Raw genomic sequence first — 23,493 nt, 5'->3', positions numbered from 1 at the left:
TTACTTTTTTCCTTTATTTTCTGAGATTAAAAAAGAATCTGTTCTATTTACTGCATTGCCATTTACATGCTGGCTTTGGATTTTCAAGAATACAAAAAGTCTGTTTCCATTAGCACTAAAACCAAAGAGAGGCTTTCACCCTAGAAATGTCAGGCACCATTACTTTCTGTAGAGTCTGAAAGCACTGCATCTGTTGATGTCAGAAATGGGCAATATGTCTATCCATAGAAAAGCAATGAGGCCTGTGAAAAGAATTTGTAAAAAGCCAGGCAAAATTGTTTTCATAGATGGCATGTATCAGTACTGGTAAGAAAAATACCAAATTTCCCTTCCTAAGGAAGAAATACATGACCAAAAGAAGCACTTGAGCTGAGTTATTTATTTTGGGGGAAGGAAAAGTAAATGCTTTGTATGATCGAAGTGATGCGATTTCCGAAGTCTGTAAGACACTTCAGATGCAATAGATGAACACAGTATTGGCATGTGATATTCCAGTTCAAGCAGAACTTCAAATAACTAGTGTTGACTTGAGCTAAATACAGCTAAATACTAAATACAGAGCTAAATACAGTTGTTGTATACTCCAAAATACATTTTGTCAGAAAGATATTATGCTTGAGACAGATATTAAACTTAAATGTTTATGAGAAAGTATCAAATGAATAAAATACCTGAATTGTTAGCATGTGAAATTAACAAATTTTTTACTATTTAGGCGATTCTCATTCACGTAATGGACTCACCTAAACTTGGATAGAGGTATTAATGTATCTAACCCTTTGCAAAAGTATTCCACATGCATTTTCAACCTGTAGTCGACCAAAAAACTATGGATGCATCCTTGTGTTCTCTTTCATCTGACCTGGACACTCAGGAGTAGCTGTTATGTATTTCAGTTTTTAACTGAGACCATGTTACTCTCAATACTACGATGTCTTAAATTCATGAGTTTTTATAGACTCTGTGTCTGAAAATAGGCCAGTGTTGACTAATCAGGTCAAAATTTATGTGGTCCAACAACATATACCCTCAGATCTGCCCTGCTATTTAAACATCTTTTAAAACATAGGATATATCAACATAATAGCATTTTCATGTATTTGGGTTTGTGCTGATTTTGGCAGGGATAGAGGTAATTTTCTTCCAAGTAGCTAGCATGGGGCTATGATTAGGATTTCTGCTGGAAAGAATGTTGATAACATAGGGACGTTTTCGTTATTGCTGAGCAGTGCTTACACAGAGTCAAGGCCTTTCTGCTTCTCACCCCACCCACCAGCGAGCGGGCTGGGGGTGCACAAGACATGGGGAGCGACACAGCCAGGGCAGCTGACCCCAGCTGACCCAAGGGATATTTCATACCGTATGACATCATGCTCAACATATAAAGCTGGTGGAAGAAGATAGGACTTCCAGAGTGATAGTGTTTGTCTTCCCAAGTAACCATTACGTGTGATGGAGCCCTGCTTTCCTGGAGGTGGTTGAACACCTGCCTGCCCATGGGGAGTAGTGAATGAATTCCTTGTTTTGCTTTGCATGTGTGTGTGGCTTTTGTTTTATCTATTAAACTGTCTTTATCTCAGCCCACAGGTTTTCTGACTTTTACCCTTCCTATTCTCTCCCCCATCCCACCATGGGGGAGTGAGCGAGCGACTGTGTGGTGGTTAGTTGCCAGCTGGAGTTAAACTATGACAGGGTTAAAAACATTAAAAACCCACAGATGTAGACAGGAAGGCTGGTATTTTTCACAGCTATTGATTATTATTATCAATTTTGTTTATTCAGCAAGCTAAACTGACAGTGATTTTAGGTATATACCCATATTTGTTGCAAGTACATCTGATGACTGTAATTGCCATCATGGACATGAGTCATATCAAAAAGGGATTTTTTTCAAACGTGTGAAATTCATTCTCTTCAACTGAATAATAGATACTTCATTTTAAATATAGGCTTTGCTTGGAAAATTCTTGTAACACAGCTCTGACCACCCACTCAATAGTTTTTATTAGTTTTGTGCTTAAAATAAACACAGTAAGATGAAATTCAGAAATTAGTAAAATGAAAGGGGAATGCTGAAAGACAAGACTCCCATGAGAGTTGAAATAAAGACCTAACCTAATCATTTTTTTGCAGTCATTAAAGATAGTGTGATATGGGACACAAGACCACAGCCCTCCTAATCAGGTTGTTGAGACAAAGAATTAAAATACCATTATCAAGTGTGCAAAGGACTCTGGATTGTGCCAGGAACATTCCTTGATTGTCCCAGATGTCTTAGCATCTCTCTTTATAGTCTACTGAGGAAAGAGAATCAGATTATGCAGATATTGGACCCACTACCTATATAGTAAAAGTTGCATTTACTTTACAAGGCCTGGGTTTCACTCACTGTGTCTAAAACCACTAGTAAAAGCTACTCAGGGCCTTGGGTAAAGATTGCTTAAAATTATGGAACCTCTTTGTAGGGTCATTTAAAAAAAACATGTCACGAATTCACAAGTGCACTCTGTGTTGAAAGTATTATGGTAATTGAACTGTCATCACAGTGTTGTCAGTGTGCATCTGTGTCTAATTGAAAATACATTTCATTGCAGTTTTAGCCATAAACAACATATGAAAAGCCTTTCTTGGAGGACTGGGGGAGGGGTTCTGCAGCTTTTGGTACTTTTTTTGGTTTTGGTGTGAACTGTAACCAGGAATACCAAAAAATTAAATTAGTAAAATTAGCCAGATACTTATGAATTTCAAGAAACTTTGGATTTAGCTGAATCTTAAACTGATTTTTCTGTCACTGATACTAGGATTGACCTGAGCAGGAAAAATTTATTAACAGTTTTCCATTGTAGATCATTTTAAAAGAGTTATGTACTTTAGGCCTGAATACCACATGCAATAATTCATAACAGAGCAATCCATATGCTACACATCTCTGTTAATCTGCCAAGTGAAAATGCTAAACCAGGAGCAGATGAGAAGAATAGATTTATTGTGACAATATATTTTAGATTCCTTCTTTGCTTTCCTCACCTAAAAACTTCTACATGCTAGATATTATTCTTAGGCAAATACTTATTCATGACTTTATGGCCTTTCCTGGAGAGAATTTGTCTGCTCTCACCAAGACTCTCAGCAGAGACTGCCCAAATCACCACTCAGTATTCATTAAGGTCATCCTGTAAGTAATGCAATTTTTATGGCTAACTCTAAAGAAACAGAAATTAATTGAGTAGGTGGTAAATACAAACATAAGTCTGCAGGGGAATAGAACAGAAAGTGTTGTGGGTATTGCTTTAAACTCTTGTAACAAAGTAACTTACAGAAAGCTGACAAAACACTATAAGAAATTTTTGGGTTAGTCATACCGCCAAAATTACTTAACTTTTAAATCTGAATAAAATCATAAGTATTGAAGGATTTGCATCAGTGGCTGTGTCTGGCAGAAGTCAGAAAGGCACACATGCAGGTGGGTCTCAGCCTGGGGGCCTAACCAGAGCATGGGCTGCTGGTAGTCCATGTGCCCTTGTCTCCATCTTTGCTGACTTAGCTGAATTTAGGACACAGCCTAGGTCCACACACCTGTCCACTAGTCTGCAAACAGTCCTGGTTTCCCCAGCTTAGGCCCAGATCGTGTGAATGTCAAACACCTAGTCATGATCACAAGACAGCCAGTGTGGTCAAAATTCCTGTTTTATGAAGCCCATTCGTGGTTATAATATTTAAAAAAAAAAACCAAAACAACCCCAACCCAAAAATGCTATTATTTTATCATTAGGCAGCTTCCTGTTCTCAGGAAAGTTAATCTTGCTATAGCCAATGTGAAACAAGAAGGGTGCGTGCCCTCCTTGCAGCAGTTAGCCAAGAAGTCTCCTCTTGCCAATCAGAAACCTGTGGAATCCTGTGCTTCTTTCTCTCGTGTTACCAACGTATGGCTTACCCATTTCTGTTAAAAAAAAGTTTTGCTTATCATTTTCAGATTAGTCTCTAGTTAAGGAGATAGGAACATTCTAACTGAAGAGATGAACATGGTCTTCAATGACAGTCTTTCTCAATTTCATGTAACCAAGCAATGAAATGCACAAGGCATATGTTGACCATTTTGATTCATCACTCAGCATTTCACTAAGCCACTCACTTATCATGTACTGATATGCCTGATTAAGACCAATTGCTGTTGCTGCAATGACTTTCAGACATACCTTCACTCTTCCATCCATCCAGAGAGCGAAACTGTACTTCTGCGATCACCACTTAGTTCCTTATCAGTCAGTCATGACTGTGGGCTTTATTAATGCAAAATAATTCTCTCATCCTCTTGTCTCCTGACATCACTTTTCCCTCTGGTTTAATGGTAGAAACCAATGAAGAAGTAGTATAGATACAGCATGTGTCAGATAATCGTGGTAGCTACCAGGCAGCCAGATCATCAGACCTTTCAGAGAAGGAAATAGAATTACTGATACAAGAAGGCTGATATGAGATGAAGATTCTTTGTCTGGGAGAATCAAAATGAGCTTTTACAGGTTAAGAAGAAAGATAGCTGATGAAAGTATACACAAGAGAGCATCCATACGCCTACTGAGGAATATAAATAAACAACAAACAAATAATGAAACCAGATGTCAAGATTTATACATAAATTGTTAGCAGCTCTGTGAAGCCTACATGTGTGGTGATATTGGAATATTGCTGTATTTCTACCCCACCATCTATTTCTTTGACTTTTTTTTTTTTTTTGATAGATAAAAACTTTTTTTCTAACTCTTAGCATCAAAAGCATACTTAAATATTGGCCGTTATTGGAGAGAGAGATTTCTGGGTAAACATAAGACAATGGAATACTAAGTTCCTTATTTAAGGGCTCAGAAAATTCTGAAATGAAGATTACGACTTAGGTAGTGGTCCTAAGTCCATTAATTACAATTAACTACTTAAGTACATAATATTCAGTTTTAAAGCATTGGTTTTAGTGTGCATGATGTAGACACAAATTATAAGCAAAATACCTCTTCTGCTATTCAACCATATTTTAAGTTTCTGAATGAGTTTGGTGTAGAGAATAACCATATTTTTGTGAATATTACAACTTTGATATTTTCATGGATATTTCAAAATCAAGGTCCCTTAGTAAGCATGTTATATCTTGCACTACTTTATTCATCCCTCATTTTTATGACATGCACCTTTAAGTACTATAATGGTTTACAGTACACGGTGCAAAGTGGAGCAGAATTATTTTAGTATGGCCAAGATTTTACTTAGCATAAAAAATGTAATAAGATCTACCAGGCAGGTTTTTCTCCATAAGTTCTTTGGAAATGTATTATTGAAGAGGCTAATAAATGATCTAATAGTTGCTAAAGTTTCTTAAGAAAAGGTTGTCCCACTGCAGCACATGGAAGACCACAGTGGAGCGAATATCTTTCCCTGCAGCCTGTGGTGAAGACCATGGTGACCCCCATGGAGAACCCCACACTGGAGCAGATGGATGTGCCCTAAAGGAAGATGGAGCCCACGGAGATCCCGTGCCAGAGCAGGCTTCTGGCAGAAGACGCAGCCTGTGAAGACAAGCCCACACAGGAGCAGGTTTTCTGGCAGGACCTGTTACTCCATGGGGGACCCACACTGGAGCAAGTCTGTTCCTGAAGGACTGTACCCTGTGGAAAGGACTCATGCTGGAGCAGTTCTTGAATGACAGCAGCCCATGGGATGAACCCACATTGGAGCAGTTGGTGAAGGACTGTATCCCATTGGTGAAGGACTGTATCCCATGGGAGGAACCCCACAATGGAGCAGGGAAAGAGTGTGAGGAGGAAGGAGCAGCAGAGAAGATTTATGAACTGACTGCAACTCCCATTCTCCATCCTCCTGTGCCACTTGGCAGGGAAGAGATAGAAGAGTTGGAAGTAAAGCTGAGCCTGGGAAGATGGTGAGGGAAGGAGGAGGGCATGGTCAGAAGGTGGGCTTAGGGTTTTTTTTTTAATTTTCCACTATCCTACTCTGTTGTTAATTGGCAATAAATCAAATTCTTTCCCTAAGTCAAGTATGTTTTGCCTAAGACAGTAAATGTGGAGTGGTCTCCCTGTCCTTATCTCAACCCTTGGGTTTTTTCATCGTATTTTCTCCCCCTGTTCTGCTGAGGAGGGGGAAGTGATTGAGCAGCTTGGTTGGCACCTGGCGGCCAACCAAGGTCAGCCCAAAAGTATATACAAAACATCAATTAACTTTCACTCTGAGAGGCCATTTTTGTTATACTCTAGAGAAATATGGATATGAATTGAAGCTAAGGCGATTCTGAAAAACTAGCTCAGCTTCAGACGTCTTCAGAGGAAAATGTGAGGTGGCGTTAGTGAAGTATCTATCCCACTAAATGTTACTGTGAAATGAAACTTGATGAGCTGTTTGTGGTTGCTCAATAAACCAAACTAGGAGACTACTATTTAAGTGAAAAGGGAACACATAAGAAGAAGAATGTATAAACTTATTGTATAAACCTATAGGTCCAATGAATAAACAAATCATCTGTTGTGACACCAGTTAGACACTGTTAATGTAATTAAGGCAAAACTGGAAATCACCACTGTTCTGGAAATCACCACTGTTTCCAGCAAAACTCCAAAACATAGCCCCATACTAGCTACTATGAATAAATTTAATTCTATCCCAGCTGAAACCAGGACAACATTTTAGAATCCATTCACTTAGAGGGAATTATTAATTAGTTTGTGCTTGGGAATTGTTTGATTTAATTTGTTGGGAAGAAATTTTAATCAAACTTATTTACTTTTTGCAAGAAACTTTTCCGCCAACAACAAAAAAAAAACCAAGAAAGCCCACAAGTCTATTTTTCACACTAGCTCTCACGTATGTAAGAACATAATAAATAGGTTAAAAACTGGTCAGGTTATACACCCGAGCACAAATAGGCAACTCTGAAAGAATGACACATTGTCAATAAATTAACTTGATAGAAGTAACAAATCTGAAATCTTCTGTAAAGATCCTACAAATTACACAAGTAAGCTTCACTAAGTAAAAAGACTACCTCCTACATTCAGATTGGATCTATTCCTCCTTCTGAGGAGGACAATAAACATCCACTGCTTTCAGAGCCCAAGGAAAACTATCTCCTCTAACAAAGAAGCAGAGCTCTCCTCTCACACGTGTGTACAAGCAGGCATCCACACGTTTCAGTAACCCAAAGTTATAAGAAGCTTTGGTTGGTTGTGATCTCACAGAATCACTCGGTCCCTGGGACGCAAGCTCCACAGATACCAAATGCAGACAATGACACTCGTCCTTGCAATCTCACTACTATGAGGGCAGATGCATAAGTAACTATAAGGCTTTTAGTTACTGCTGTGAATCAGGCCAAAAATACCAGGCTGTTATTCCCAGTTCCTGCTTTTTTAGTCTATTTCTCACTTGACAGATAGCAAAATATCAAATCCCCGCCTTCACAGCAACACTAAGGTGCATTGGGTGCCCTGGGCTCATCTGCAGGGAACACCTGCCGGTGATCTATCTGCCAAGGGTGACAAGCAGAAGTAGTGCACAAGTGTCATCAGCTCCATATGCCCCATTGCTGTACACAAACTCGTGCCAGCTCCTCAGAGAGCCGCAAACCCAGGGATCAGTACATTGTTGCCCAGAATAAAAGGGCAACAGATTGTTGCAAACGGGTCAATAGATCTAACTAGCCTTGATAATCTTCCTTCTAATTTGGTGAGTTTCAGTAACAGATTTCATAGAATTCATAGATTTCATTGAGTCCAACTCCTCTCCCTGCACAGGACAACCCCAAAATTCACACCATGTGTCTGAGAGCGTTGTCCGAGCACTTCTCGGCTACGCCAGGATTTGCACCTTGACTACCTCCCTGGGGAGCCTGTTCCAGTGCTCCACCACCCTCTGGGTGAGGAACCTGCTCCTAATATCCAGCCTAAACCTCCCCTGCAACATCTTCCTGCCATTTCCTCGGTTCTTATCATCGGTAACCAGAGAGAAGAGATCGGCACCTGGCCCTCCTCCTCCCCTTGTGAGGAAGCTGCAGACCGCGATGAGGTCTGCCCTCAGACTCCTTTTCTCCAGGCTGAACAAACCGAGTGACTTTAGCCACTCCTCCTAGAGCTCCCCCTCTAAATCCTTCACCACCTTCGTGGCCCTCCTCTGGACACTCGCCAGTAGCTTTATATCCTTGATGTACTGTGGTGCCCAAACCTGCACACAGCCCTCGAGGTGAGGCTGCCCCAGCGCAGAGCAGAGCGGGACAATCCCCTCCCTTGCCCAGTGGCAATGCAGGGATTGATGCACCCCAGGGCACGGTTGGCCTCTTGGCTGCCAGGGCACACTGTTGGCTCATGCTCAGCTTGCTGTGGACCAGAACCCCCAGGTCCCTCTCTGCAGAGCTGCTCTGCAGCCTCTCATTCCCCAGCCTGTATGTAGAGATTTCTTTTATCTATTTTTTGCCTGCTGACATCAGACACACAAAAACATATTTATATTTCTACACTTGAACTAATGAGATCACCTAAAAAGATCACCTCCATGGTCAGCTTGGAGGGATCAGCTGAAGAGATCTGTGTCAGGTCACAGGGGGCTACAACATGAGACAAATGATATCAGGCTGGGTAAACATCCCTTAGGAAAGGTTTAGGTATAGTTGATCCTGCTGAGGAGGTGGGCAGATGAACTCTGGAGATTATTTTTAACAGTGTTTTCTAAGATTTTGGGAAATCTAGTGATAACATCTATTTCTCACTAATAATGGATATTTGGGTTGTAGAAGGGAAGTGAACAGCCTAAAAGTGAAGGTATTATCACTGGTGAATGATACGCCTACTGAAAATCCAAACTGTAGACAGTCTCTAACATTTTTATTTAATTTTAGTGACATTTTATTTTTAAAACTCAATTCACTCACAGTTAAGAAGCTCGTATTCTAGGTTTGTAAATAGCTCGTCTGGTAAATGCAGGAGAGATGCTGGCAGCAAGCACTCACCTTCAATGTTTTGATTAGTTCTGCTTGGCTTCTATCGTGGGTTGACTGAATGTATGATTGTGCACATTAAATAGAGTAATGTCTTTATGGTGACTTGGCAATTATTTAACCACTATGTTGTACCCCAAACTCCATCTTTCCCAGATAAATAAAACAAATCCATCATTATCCATCCAAAGTAAGATGGAATTATTTTCACATACATATAATTCATAGAAAGACATAATAACGCACTTTTAATATGCTTCCAGTTGAACTTGAAAATGCACATCCTGCTGTGGAAAGAACTCCACACAGACTTTTTATGCTGGTTTTCAGGAGGTATTGCTGTTCAAAAGCACTCAAAGTCTGTTGGAACTGTAGATATTCTGAGGCTCCAAATCAGGCCCCATTTACTGTGATATCACACAGAGGAGAGGAGAGGAGAGGAGAGGAGAGGAGAGGAGAGGAGAGGAGAGGAGAGGAGAGGAGAGGAGAGGAGAGGAGAGGAGAGGAGAGGAGAGGAGAGGAGAGGAGAGGAGAGGAGAGGAGAGGAGAGGAGAGGAGAGGAGAGGAGAGGAGAGGAGAGGAGAGGAGGGGAGGGGAGGGGAGGGGAGGGGAGGGGAGGGGAGGGGAGGGGAGGGGAGGGGAGGGGAGGGGGTATGCAAAAGGCAAGGCAAGGAAAATGAAAGGGAAAGGCAAGGCAAGGAAAAAGGAAAGAAGGAAAGAAGGAAAGAAGGAAAGGAAAGGATGAATTCTCTAAGTTTCACTGCAAAGGGTGCAGAGGTATTCAGTTATTGGTAAAATGTTGGGGTTTTTTTCAAGTGGTGGACAGACCAGTTCCTCAAGATGGCAGAGCAGAGGGAGACAGACCATGACTTGTGGTATGTCGCAGCAATCAGAACATGACTTTTAGTGGTTCTCTGTGCTGAAATAATGTACAAAAAATAAAACATGGGTAAAATATGATATCTTAATGACACTTACCAATCTGTGGCAGGGGGGTTGGACTAGATGATCTTTAAAGGTCCCTTCCAACACAAACCATTCTGTGATTCTATGATTTCTGAAGTATCTTTACAATTTTTCTGAACTCCTTTGCAGATAAACCCTCAGCTTGAGCCTTGTAGGTGTGCTGGTTCTAGGAAACCAGGCATACAGGAATAGTGACACTGTGTCACTGAGCCACCTGATTTGTACCTGAGCTGCAGTGCTCATCTCTAAGCTCTCTGATCACTAAATTAAGAGAGGGAGGAAGCCTCTCCAAAACCAGATTAATTTGGTGTCTGGGGAGACTGGCATCTTAAATTCAATGAATAAGTAAGGTAGTGTGTTTGGTCCTGTCTCTCTTTTGCTTTCCTTCATCTTTGCTTGCATTCTCAGGCCATAATTAAAGCATTGGTTGAAATAACTTGGGGTTTCATAGAGTGTTGGTCCAAATGTAGAAAGTGTTTCCATGAGCTATGTTGACTGTTAATTCAAAAGAACTGAGTGCTGAAAGGACTATTCATTTTCTACATCAGGCTAAACTTATCTGGTTCATCTTTCATCTGCCTACTGAGTGTATTAGGATTTCATAATAACTGAAAAAGAGTTTATTAAATTAATTTTATTAGAATTGTCAACAAAAGTGTTTAAAACTTTCTTACACATCCTTTTGAACCATCTGTCAAAATAAAAAAGATCAGTACTACAAAAATGTATCCGCAATTTTTTAATAATCTGTTAAATGATAGTGTGCTTTAGAAAATCTTTGAAGTAGGTACAGTACCTACTGTTACGCAATTACTTTGTGTAGGTGGGCTCCCAGGCCATGCACAGGCTTGCTGAAGACAAGCAGATGGTACCTGTGCTTTGCAATTCTGCTTGTGTGTATTTGCCTGCAGGATTGGCGCTCTGTCTCATGTCTTTGAGAAATGTGACTGTTCCAGGAAAGGTATATTTCCAGTTTATCACTGTTGCTTTAAAACTTCAGAATCTGACAGCAATATGAAAAAAATATTTCACTCTTTGTCAGTGTTCATTTCAATGCTTTTTTGGAGATGTGGCAGCAATTTGCAATCAGACAGCTCACTGCAGTTGGAAATATTTAATTTCCAGAAAGTGGAAGTTCTGGGATCCTGTGGAGTCCTAAAGCCTGAAGCTAATATATAGGCCCCAACCTTGCTCTCATTTAAGTCATTGGCAAAATTCCCATTGACTTCAAGTGAAGCAGGATTGGCCCAGTTTCAAAGAGAGTCTTATTAGGTTTAACATTTGAAACCCACAAACATAAGGAGCAGACTTAACATTATTGTGATTGAGGATTTTATTTTCAAATGCATTTGACAGTATATTCAAACAAAGAAATGTGGCCTATCTTTTAAACTTTCAAATTGCTGGGTTGAGCAAAATGAGAGCTGCTTTCAATTAAATAATGCAATGAAAAGTATTGAGACAGGATTGCATTTGGCAGAAGAAAATACTGTATTTATCTCATTGTAATCCAGTGATTGGTTTATGGCTGCAGAGTCCTCAAGCAAATATCATAAATCCACATGATGTCCTTGCAGGTTCTAGAAAATTTTGCATTTGGGTACCAGAGTTAGTTGAAAGAAGTGTTAAAAGTCATGTAACCAGGCAGCTTCTTGTTAGCCACCCATCTGAGAAGCCTCAGAAGTGCTAGTGATTACAGTTAGGTTTTGGATGAAGCTATGCACCAGAAATTGGCTCCAGATATGTCCAGTACAGAGACGACCACGTGACGTACAACGGAAATTTCCCACAACAAGCTAAGCTAACCAAAAGCACTTTGGAGATTTCTGACATCACAGTTGTGAAAGAAATTCTGTTTTGGGGGCATGTATGTAAACCCTGGAGCTAAAAGTGTTACAAAAATGAAAGGCTTCACTAACCAGCTCTGACTGGCACTGTTGACATGAGTGATGGAGATTCTTAGGCATTGTCCTACCTATTGTGTCCTGTGGTGGGGTTGCCTAAACTTCAGCTGCACAAGTGACACCACCTCCTTGCGACAATGTGCTAATGAAATGGCAAAGAAAGAGGTGTGCCAGGTGCTCCTTAGGACAATGAATTGGATCCTGGTTTGGGCATAGATATGGTTCAGCAGGAGAGAGGCGGGGGCTGCAGGCTTCCTGAGCCCTGCTTGAAGGCTCCTGTGGAGGTTGTGCTCCTCTGAGGGTTAGGTGGAGACTCAAGAGGCATGGAAGTGTGGGCTGGGTCCATGGTGGCAGCAAACACCAACAACTTCATTGCAAGGAATGGCTGGACTAGACCAGATGTGCCTGGCTCCCAACAGAAAAATACTAATATTTGAACTGTGTTCTTCCTCTATGCTTTAGATGTTGATTCAGTTTTGCTTGCTCAGTTGTGTATACATATGTATAAGACTCCTATGATGTGTTTGATTTCCTTTTGCATTATTCAAATAAAGGAAACAGGGAAGATTCAAAGACAGACAAGAGTAGGGAAGTTAAATCCTAACTTCTCAGAGCTAAAGGATTTCCAAGAACATACCGTGAGAAGCCTGTGAACTGCATGGGCCAAAGTGTGAGCAGGGACTTGTGCTTCCAAGGGCTCCAAGTTCCCTCTCTATCCGGTTTCACAGGGACAGAGGGTGAAGAGTGACTTCCTACTTTCAGAGGAAGCGATCAAGGCATGTGGTGTGTTACAGGTCTGCCAGGGGCTTCAGCAGTCATGGACAGAAGCTTAACACTGGCCATGAGAAGACAAGAGTATCAAATATTACTCAGGATTTGCTTGTTTGCCATTAGGAAGAAGCAACAAAAATACTCATTTTATAATTGGCTGCTCAATAAACAAATTTACTGCAACATTCAAGCTTCCTGCCACTTGCATGCTGAGATCAATCTGACAGGATTAAGTGGCTAGTGATAGTACCAATAACTGAAAAAGTGTATGATTGGTTAAAAAATGAACCCTAGTACGCTGCCAGCTGTAAGAACCTGACTGTATTTACAATACAGAAGATGAATCTGTTCATCCACTGCTTTCTACTACAGCAATTGCAGATGTTGCGAGCCCTGTAACTAAAGGGAAATTATTCTGCTAATTTTTATACTGACAAGCCCATTCAAATAAATAATAACTGCAATTTACTATAGATCCAGAACCACTCTTCTCTGCAGACTTCAACATAGACCAGTAAGTCTTTCCTTAATCCATCTGATTTCATGTTTGTTTATCATAATACAGAGAGGACATGTACTGAGTAAACAGGTTGGTTTAGAAAGCTAATAACTCCTGAGTTATTAGATGAGACTTTGTGCTTAAGCAAACACAGAGACATAAATGAGTTAACTAGTCATAGTCAGTTCTAGGAAGGAATCACAAGAGCATAATGCAGTTTATCCATGGAAGATAAAACTCCTGTAAAGAGTAATTTTCATTTCAGGGTGTGATGACAAATAATTCATTTAAAAATGTATTTTTAAAGGCTTGATCCTGTTTGACCAATTGGGGTGGTTTGCCACTGAACCAGACACTGAATCGTCAGAGTCAGACCATTAATGCAGTCTGAAAATAATTAGTGCAGAATGTGTATTCCTGAATATTTTGCTATATTAAACACTTTCAGAACGTACATTTTGAAGTATACCTGTGAATTCCTAGAAATATTCGGTGCCTTTAATAAGGGGAAAAAATGCTGGGAGAAAATTGATTAGTTTTTTCAGTTAAAAATGTTTTCTTTCTTGTTGATACAGGATGTAACCGCTTAAGTAATCTTTGACATTTTTCTTTGAGATTACAGATCTTTCCCTAAAACACCAATTTTAAATGCTGTCATGTTATCTACAGTTGATGGCCCTACCATTCTTTTTTATAGCAACCATTTTACAATTGGCTTTTGAGTCAGTGCCTCAGTCTAGTAGCCATTGTCTCTTTGAACACTCTTTATTCTGCCCAGTGCCTAAATTGTTGACTACCCCAGATTTAGAGGATGAATTACTGCAATAAAAAATATTCAACCATCAAAATGGCTGCTGCCTTTGCAAGAAACTACATTGAAGACTGGAAGTGGCCTAGCCTAGATTTTCCCAGTATTACCAATGTATTAAAGAAATCAGAAATGCATTTACTGTTAATATGTTAAAGATTCAAGAGCTGCTAGGATAGACACATCAGAAAATACAGTGAGTAACTTTCTTGCCTCTCTCCATGTATTCTCTTTTTCATGAACTGTTGTTTACACTGAAATTTCCTGTCTCTATACAGAAGTTATGCTACCTCTGCTGGTAAATCTGGCTGTTATAATCTGTTTATGTGTTGATCCAGCAAAAATGTGCTTGGTACCTCCTCTGGTGGCAACATTTGGAAACATCAGTTGGGTGCGCAAAGAACAGACTCTCCAGTTTCTGTCTTCATGTATTAGAGCTGCCTTTTCCCTGCTTAGGCAGAGACCTGGTGGGCAAGAGTGTCCAGAAGGAGCCATCGGTGAGCAGAAGACCACCTCCGTCCCAGGCTGGGATGCCGCGGGACATGCTGCCATCCACAGGGTTGTCCACTGCACAAGTTCAGAGGACTGATGGCACAATCACACCACAGCTTTCTGTTTGCACCATCCTCCCACCTCAAACTATTACATTTTTATGGAACAGAGCAAAGTTGTGTAAGTCTTAGTTGTGGTTCATTTTCCCTGGACTGCCCCTCAGGCCCAAGGAAACCACAGCAGCCCTTTGTGAAGCACTGGCACTCGGGGCAGGCGTAGGTGGCAAAACCTTATGACAGGGAGGGAGATAATACAGGTGAGAACATACTCCTGGCTATTTAATGCAAACAGGACAAAGTAAGGATTATTGAAGCAGGTTTCCACTAGGATGGACAAGCCTGACTGAGCAGAAGGTGACAGCCTGGCCATTGAGAAGCAGCACTGTGAGGTCACCTCACCTCTCCCTGCTTCTTCTTCCCAGGTAGCCCAGGCACTGCTCCTCTTCATCGCTGCCAGCCAGAGAGCAGGGTGGTGTCACTTACAGATTAATAATGTGCACAAGGAATGAAGAAATATGTGTGAAATGATATTAATTTAAAATTGGCTAGCACACAATGGTCTGCACAGCATGTGTAAACAGCTCCTTTTCTGATCAGGAGATCTTCTGTTTTACCCAAAACATAGTTATTTGCTTTTCTTCTTTTACATCCCCTTAACTTCAGGAGATGGCCAACATACAAAATGGTTTACTATACTACTTTTCACTCTAACAGCGAAGGGGGAGTAGTTACTACTTAATCAGCTGCTTTCTTCCCAATACACATTGACGAGGCCCATGAAATTAAGCCATGCAGGTTTCTCTGTCCCAGGAAGTGAATTGTGCTGAAGGCAAATTTCTGTCCTCAGGGGTGAGCCCTGGGAGGGAGACAGAGAGGACAGGAAAGTGAGAAATCAGGAACCACGAGGAGGTGGTACCAGGTGGCATGGGTAGCATCTGGTCATCACTTGCACCACAGTCTTCAGGTGAGGTGGTGGCTTCTCTGTACCACATTGATCACAGACTAAACAAAATGAAGAAAAGTGCCCAGTGTAGAAAATAGCAGAGGTGGGCATCAGGCTTTCTTCGGAGGAGAGGACTGTTGGCAGATGAGATCACAGCTCTGAGGTGGGTAACAGGCTGCCAGGAACAGGACAAATTTCTGGGTCTCTGCCTGAGGGCATTGCCAGGCCTGTCCCTGGGGGGTGCCTGATGCTGGGACAGGGGCTACCCCCATGCCCCTGGCTGCTCCTGCCTGAGGTGGTGGGACAGGATGGGCTGCCAGGCCCTGCCACCCCGGGGATCCACCAGTCCTCATGGTACGCTGCTGCACTACCTTGTCCATACCCTGAAGGACCCAAAGGAGACGGGGGCAAGGTAGTGGGACATGGTTACTAAAGCTGAGTGTAGTTAGCCCAGAGGAAAAGCTTTCTAAGGAGCCAGGGAAGGCTCACATGGGAAGGCAAATACCCATCAGTTACTCTTTCTTCAGTGCTGGGACAGCACTAGACAGTGCAGCTCTGTCCCTCTGTTTTTACAGCAGCAACAGGGTCACGTACAGCAAGGGGAAACCTCCTCTGGGAGAAAATGCTCCTGTCAAGCCTGCTTGAGGGTGCCCCACTGAACTTCACCCAAGTAGGGCACATAAGAGCAAGGATGAAACATTATTTTGGCTACCCCTTTACAAGCCTCCTTCAGTGATCCCGGAAGGATCAAGGACTTCCATTACATCCTTCCAGAAGTGAAACTTCAGACCTCCAAAAGGCCCCCAGGGCCACTGGGGCAGTTCTGCCCTTCTCTCCCAAAGCAAAGGTGATCTCACTGCAGGTACCACGGAGCCCATCATTTCCAGCCATACCACCAAAACCTTTTTCAAGAGGCAGAACCAATGCCATTTGGTAGTAATTTGCTGTGAACAATCAATAAGTAGTGCCTGCAACCTTAATATTTAATTATTTGAGCATTTAAGTATTTGAACAAATATTTATTCAAACTGCACTATGAGAAGGGCAAACTATTAGATCATCTGGGTACTTGAATGTCTTACTACAGTTCTGGCAAAAGGAAAACTTGTGCAAGTCTGTAACAAACATGATAAGCAGACAATAGCTTCCAGGCCACCTGCTATTGCTCAGAGATAGTTTGCCTGAGGTACTATGTAAGAGACAGGTACTGAACAGAGCTTTGAAGAAGTGAAGGTCTTGGACCACCCCTACTGATTCTCCAGTACCTGGAAAACAGGAAATAAAGAGATATTTCTTGTTTAAAACCACATATTCTGGAGATCTGTGAGTCAGAAAAAGAGAACAGACCCATTCATCCGGCAGCCAGAGCTGAAGGACTAACAGGAGTGAGATAGAGTGGAAACTTATTCCTATCAGGGGATGCCTGAATGTGCACAGAGGTAGACTATTTACTAGATTACAAAGGTGACTTAGTCACTTTTGGAGAAAAGTGTTACACTTTGGCCAAACCTAATCCTTACACTACCAGATCAAAGTGTCTTATGCACTGAAGTGGGTAGAAAGGGATAAAAACTTTTCCTAAGAAGTGCATAAACTCTTTTATATGTCATTAATCCCCCACTTTATCATTTTATTGAAAACTTTTAAGAGTAAAAAGATTTTGTCACTCTTGGTACATCCACAGAAAGATTCCTGTGTCCCTGTCAGAAGTGGTCAGCACCCTTTTTTGGCTCTTTGCTTAAGACCCATCACCTGATTGCAGTGACGGGAAAGATTCTGGATTTGCTTTGATTGATTTGTGTCCTGTGTCTTTTCCTTTAACTGTCCCCTTAATTGTACACCTAATCTGCAGTTATACAAATGAGCAGGGACCACTTTTATCTCATAAAGTTCAGAGTTCAGCATCAGTTCTGGCTTTCCCCTGGCAGGGCTGGAGGGGCTATTCCTTAGTTTGCTCTCCTTTGAAGTCTCCAGGGCCAGCGGTGCTCTCTTAGACTGCATCTCCATCTTGTGTCTGGCTGAAGCACAAGCCCTGGATGCGCCAAGCCTGCTCACCCCTTGCAAGAGTGGTCTGCCTCCAATGGCCAAATGCAGATCTCAGCTGGCAAGCAGCAGGCAATGGCGTTACCCAGTGTGGCAACCATCAGCCACAGCTGCTCCTTGTCCAGAGCCGGTACCTTACCCTAAGCTACAGACACCAGCCAGATGTGGGAGGCAGCACTGGCAGCCCGTCTCCCAGCCAGGCTGATGCTGGCAGCCACACCGCTCAGCTTGTAACAGCAATGGCAGAGGAGTGCTTTCGCAGATGGGCTGAGCGTGGGCAGCCACTCATGCCTGCCTCTTCCTGATAAGACCAGTGCTTGCCTAAGTTCCTCTTTCTATTCTGCTGATGGCTATTTGGCTGCCAGCATCAGGGGAGCAGAGGGCTGCTGAGACAAGCCAAGCAGCACACTCGCTCTCTGCCCCATCTCTGCTGGTAGAAGGGAACAGGCAGTACTGTCTCCTGATGAGGTCCAGATGACCGACTTCTCCCCCTCAGTCCATAGGAACGTGCCCACACCCCTGTCTCCTAGAAAGCAGTTTCCCAGAAGGAAAAGAGCCGCAGAGCCTCTCATACCATGCTCCAGGGATGAGTTGCAAGTAGCAACTGAAAGGCAGCTGGGAGCAATGTCCTAGGGCAAATGTGTCTCACCAGCCTCTCCCTATAGCACAGTATGGATCAGCATGCTGGGGTAAATATCCTCTGTAAGGAGGGGGCTCAGGGAGTGCCAAGACGTAGGTTGAGGGTGGCTGTTTCTAAGCAAAGAGGTTTGCCAAGGTGCAGAGTGAGAGAGTAACTTGAGGTACAAATCCCAGACACGTGCTGCCTAAATGATATGTTGACTGTATTGGCCAAACAACATTGTATTACTGGATGCTTCATGTATTTTCTATCATGTGGCCTTGATATTAAAAAACGACGGGAGGTTACTGAACATGATGTGGATTAATGAAGAAAATTCTACTCTTTGGGTCATTCAGGGATCAGGTGAAATTACCCAAAGGATTCTTACTGGTCTTAATATCAGGAAGTTGATTGCTTTGCTGACATTGGTGTTACTGAGGCTGTAGTTAGACAAGATGGTAAACCTGTTTTAAGATGCTTATTACAAGTTCAAAAACCCTGTGGCCATATGACACAAAATACTAAAACAACTTCAGTCTGTCAGTTCAAATTTGTTCCAAATATTTTGAATTCTTAGTACAACTTCAATCTGTCTTGACAGATCAGTTTTTAGCTCATCCTGCCCACTCTAATTTTATGCTGAATACACATCATCTGTTTACCCATAGTTGGGATAAAGCCTGGCATATATCCATACCCTGTACTCTGGCTAATTTATCAGAAATATGCCCGTGCCTCATTCAGATCAGATTTGTACCGTGGGATGATGCAGGAGCACACAGATCTTACGCTGTGGAAGCACACCCCGCGTGCGCCCTGTTGACAGAAATGGTATGTGACAGAAAGAATCTAGGAAGAAAGTAAAAAGTATAAAAGCTGGAGGAAAGTTGATGAGCAAAGACGAATGAGATCTGACTTAAAAAGAAAAAAAAAAAAAGGCACGAGAAACAAAAGATGTGAAAACTATGCACAAAACTCTGTGTAATTCAAATATGGTTACACATAGTACCAGATGTAATGCATTGAGAATATGGATTAAAGGTAATTCAAGACTAGGCTGAAGGTCAATGCAAGCTTCTCAAGTTGATGAAGGAATTACTCAGTGAAAATCTGTAGTCTATTTTATGAAGACCAGGCCAAATAAAGTGAAGCTTTCTGCTTTAATGTTGGTAGATCGTGAGTAACTGCAAGTCACTTTGGTGAAGCAGTCTGGATTGCACATATGGACTTGAATATATTTTTACTGCAGCTCTGAATGTAAGGCTGTACATCTGGAAACAAACAGGAAGAATGCACCAATAAAATGGGAGGACTTTATCTGGAGGAGATGAAGAAAATCTCATTAAAATCTAATGAAAGACAATTTAAGAGACTAAGGAGATAAAAATACCACATGATCTCATTAAATTAGTAATTGAAAAACTCTTGAGAGCAGATTTAGGCTTGGCAGATTTCTATCTCCTTTCCTTCCTCTAGCCAAATATCCTCCTCTTACAGGTGCAACTGCTTTGTTTTGGGTGACAACAGCTCTACCCCTGCGTGTAGACGCCTATCACAGATAAAACGTCAGCTGGAATCCATTGCTGGGAAGGAGACCATGTTTTGATTTTTTTCTCCCTCTTCTGGCTGCTAGGGAAAGGGACAGACATAAGGAAAGTGAGGGAACAGGAGTATCTCATCACCTGGTCTCTTGTTGCCTAATGAGCTTACCAAAATTCAAGATATTTGGGTTCTTCCTTCTTAGAAATTGGTGGGAAAGCAACATTATTAAAAAGCTGTAAAAGCAATCTGATCTATGTGTAGCCAGATGTCTTTCTATATTAAAAGATTACCAAAGTAATACCAGACTGCTGTTTCCTAACTGGCTAATCAGTAAGAGGAGGGGTGTATTTAAGATCACAATGTCTCTTCTGTTTAGACACAGTAATGTAACCACACATGATCACTCTCTTCATTTACAGGACAACAGCCAGATACTTTCTCAAAAAGCATTCTTTTTTTCTCTCTCTCTTTCACTTTGAGAAATAAAACCAATTACTTAACAAAACAAAGGTAGAATGAAGGTTGGTCTAGAAAGGAGCTGGAGGCTAAATGAAAAGAGGAATTTAGCTGATATGACAAAAGCCCTATAGAGTAGGACTAAAAATGGTTGAAATTTGACATCTCAATAATTTAGGGTATTCTGACATAATTAAAATTTCATTCTGGTTCAGAAAAATACTAGAAATGTTTCCTTGCAGTTAAAACAAAGACCCATATTCCAAGGGCTTCACTGGCTCCTTACTTTTGAGACCCCAAGATTACGCACACTGTAGGCCCTTCTCTCAAAACAAATCATCCAGCCAAAGTAATTTCAGGGTTTTTTTGCGAATTATAGAAAAAGGTGTTACTGTGCAGAAATACAATGAATGACACAGTTTAGCACTCACATAAATGGACAAGGGTTTCTGCTCTAATTCAGAAAAGAAGTGGCAACAGCAGCCTACTGGTTGCATGTCCACTTCTTAAAGACGGAAAAATGCCCTCATCACTTTGTCCCTCAGCTTCACAAATTCGACACTCACTGTTATGGACAGTGAAAGAAAGTTTCTGCAGCTCGTAACTGCAAGACACCAATAGTATCTTCCTCCTCTGCGTTTACCAAATGAAAAGGGTGTGAAATGAGCTTGTTAGCCTTTTAGTGATTAAAAACAAAGTAAATTGTGATGGAACACTAACCACAATTATGGTAATCAACCCTAAAATGAGAATGAATCCTTAATATTTGATTCAATTTTGTTAATGAGAAACTGGATTTAAGAACTGTTACTTGATTAACTAACCAAGAGATGTAAAGAAGCAGGGAAATCCTGAACATAATACACCACTCAAATCCTTTTGGGAAAGGGTAAATACTATAATACCAAGCAGCGCATAAAAAACAGCTGTGCTCTGCAGCCACCCACTACTAAATGCATTTGGGAAAGAACCCACATGGCAAGGGAAGGAGTCTGATCAGAAGCAAGAGGAGGTTGTGTCTTGGAGCAAGCAAACAAAAGCAACACGATACAGGTGTCATGATGCCTTGTAGGGAGGAGGCAGAGTTCAAATTTAAGGTTACAGGACATGGTAAATGATCCATTAATCTACCTCTGCAGTGATGCTCATTTAAGGCACTGCAGCTACTGCCTTTGCATAAACCAGTAATTTTCACAAATCCTCACAAACTTCATTTATTCCCAGACTGTGAACACAAATAACAGGGACCTCGGAATCTGGGTGTCTGAACTCAAGCGATACTCACTTTCCAGGCGGTGGCAAAACCCTTGAAAACAGAGGATTTTTCTTCCCTAACCCATTCTCAGCGCTTCAGCACAGCAAGCACCTAAGGAAGGGCTGCCCATCATTGTGCCTTGGGGAAATCCTGTGAGAAAAGTGTTTATGCCAAACAGGTATGTCAACATCTGCTCATGCAGCGCACGCTTAGGCTGGGCTGTCCAACTGTTCAGGAAAGATGTGTGCATTGCTTTAACGTAATAAATTATTACCTTACCTTTATTATTATGGAGGAAGCCCTTGGAGACTATACTTGGGCTCACGGTGCTCGCAGCTCTCAGCTTTGCGTTTCCTAACAGCACCGACTGCATTAAAATAAAAAAGATGAGCTCCATTTTGCAAGTAAGAAGCAGAAAAAACCAGTGGGACTTCCTGAAGGGTTGGAGGCAAACCAGCACGAGAACTCACAGTGCTCCTCAAAGCCGCTGGTGACTCCACTGCTGCCAGCCCCAACACCACGAAGATCTCCCATGCAACTGCAGCGCTGCCAGGAGAGCTGTGCCCTGAGCCACAGATGAACCGAGCACCCGTGGGGGCCGCAAGACTGACTTCAGAGCCACCCGCGCTCCCGGGGACATCGCTACCACAGCCTGACTTGCAGCTCTCTTTGTTGAGGGTCACTGTTGCTCTGTGGCCCACATAACCCGCTTAATTGGAATTTGTGATGACTTACAGAGTGGCGATTTGGATTTGATTTCCAGCCTTTATTTGTGAATTTTATCTGAGTAGATGTGATCTCAACAAATGGCTTCATCTAGTTTTCTTTCCATTTTTAATAGAAACCAGCCTCAATTTTCATACATGTAATTTTTCTTGCAGAGTACCTTTTTGCCCACAGATCCTTCCTTGAAAAAAGGGCATAGGTCAGAAAAAACCAGCTGCCAAATTATGATGCAGAGAGATACACATACATACACAGATACGAATTTTCTTTGTTTGCCTTTTATGCTGGAGAACAAACCCTGCCTGAAGCTCTATGGTATGCAGACATCTAGTGGCTGGATAATATAGTGCAATTAAACCTCTTTACAGGACATCTTTAAAAATTTTGCAGTCACATCACCATCTGAAGGCCAGCTACCTTGGGTCCCGTTGAAAACAGATTCTTTGCCTCTGCAAGTCCTTTTTTCGTTCATTATGGCCATAGCCACGGGTATTTGGAGATGCTCTGGCCTTTTGTGTTTGTAGGATTTCATTTTAAATTGTGTGGAACTGGGGTGGTCAAAACATAAATGCCAAGAAATCAGGAAGGTTCAAAATGCTGCAGCACATCTGCTAAATCGCAGCCTATAATTTCACACTGAGACTCATGCACTTGATAATCATTACTGGCTTCCCTGCCAAGAGCACACAGCTCTCAGGGTTTTTTGTGTTTGTTTTTGATTTGTCTCTTGAGTAAACATCTCCTTATCTATGTGAATTACTACATGTTTCTAAGCCATGAATAAATCTTTCCGCTACCTTTGGTTTGTATTTTTTTCTTCTTGCTCAGCCACACATACGATTATCCAACTAAAGAGACCAAGATTTTTCCTAATTATGATTCAAGATAATGAAATTCACTTCCAACTGACCTACAGTGCATAAAAAAAGATCTGGTATCTTCACAACATGAGGTTAAACACACATGTTCCAGAATTGCATTATACCTCCTATTTAAAATACTGCTGACATAGTGTATCATATGCAGTTGTGTGTGTTTCACGGACTTGTCATAGCTTTCATCTCTTTCATGCTCACCACAGTCAGATATTTACATGGAAGGCACTTGAGAAAGCACTGTTTGCAGTGTATATTTGATTTAAAGCCTAAGGGATGCATGGAGTTTATGTCTATGTAAGATCAAGATGTTTTTATCGCCATCTCAGACGCAGACATCACCCTAAATAATAAGCATGAGAGTTGCTTATGCGCTTGAAGCTCCAGTCTTCTCAAGTGCTTCACTTTTAAAAAGAATGGCGTTTGTGTTATGACCTTATTTCTTTAATTACTTCCAGGGGTGGAGGGGTAACCCAACACAGGGAACATAGTGAACAGTCAGGGACTAGGATAAGGATTGGTGTGTGCTGCCCAAGGAGGAGCAGC

At 41.7% G+C, this 23,493-nt stretch overlaps 1 protein-coding gene across 1 annotated transcript in view; it reads right to left on the bottom strand.

Annotated features, from left to right (window-relative positions):
- Window positions 1-15,322: 15,322 nt before the first annotated feature.
- The window catches only part of CA8 (carbonic anhydrase 8), a 63,390-nt gene continuing 55,219 nt past the window's right edge, over window positions 15,323-23,493 (bottom strand). The window contains exon 9 of the mRNA XM_064442660.1: window positions 15,323-15,341. The gene's annotated coding sequence lies outside the window, so the exon portion shown is untranslated. The remainder of the gene's footprint in view (window positions 15,342-23,493) is intronic.

Source organism: Phalacrocorax carbo, chromosome 2, assembly GCF_963921805.1.
Source record: "Phalacrocorax carbo chromosome 2, bPhaCar2.1, whole genome shotgun sequence".
Classification (NCBI taxonomy): Eukaryota; Metazoa; Chordata; class Aves; order Suliformes; family Phalacrocoracidae; genus Phalacrocorax; species Phalacrocorax carbo.
This window is presented reverse-complemented; position numbering and strand designations above follow the sequence as displayed.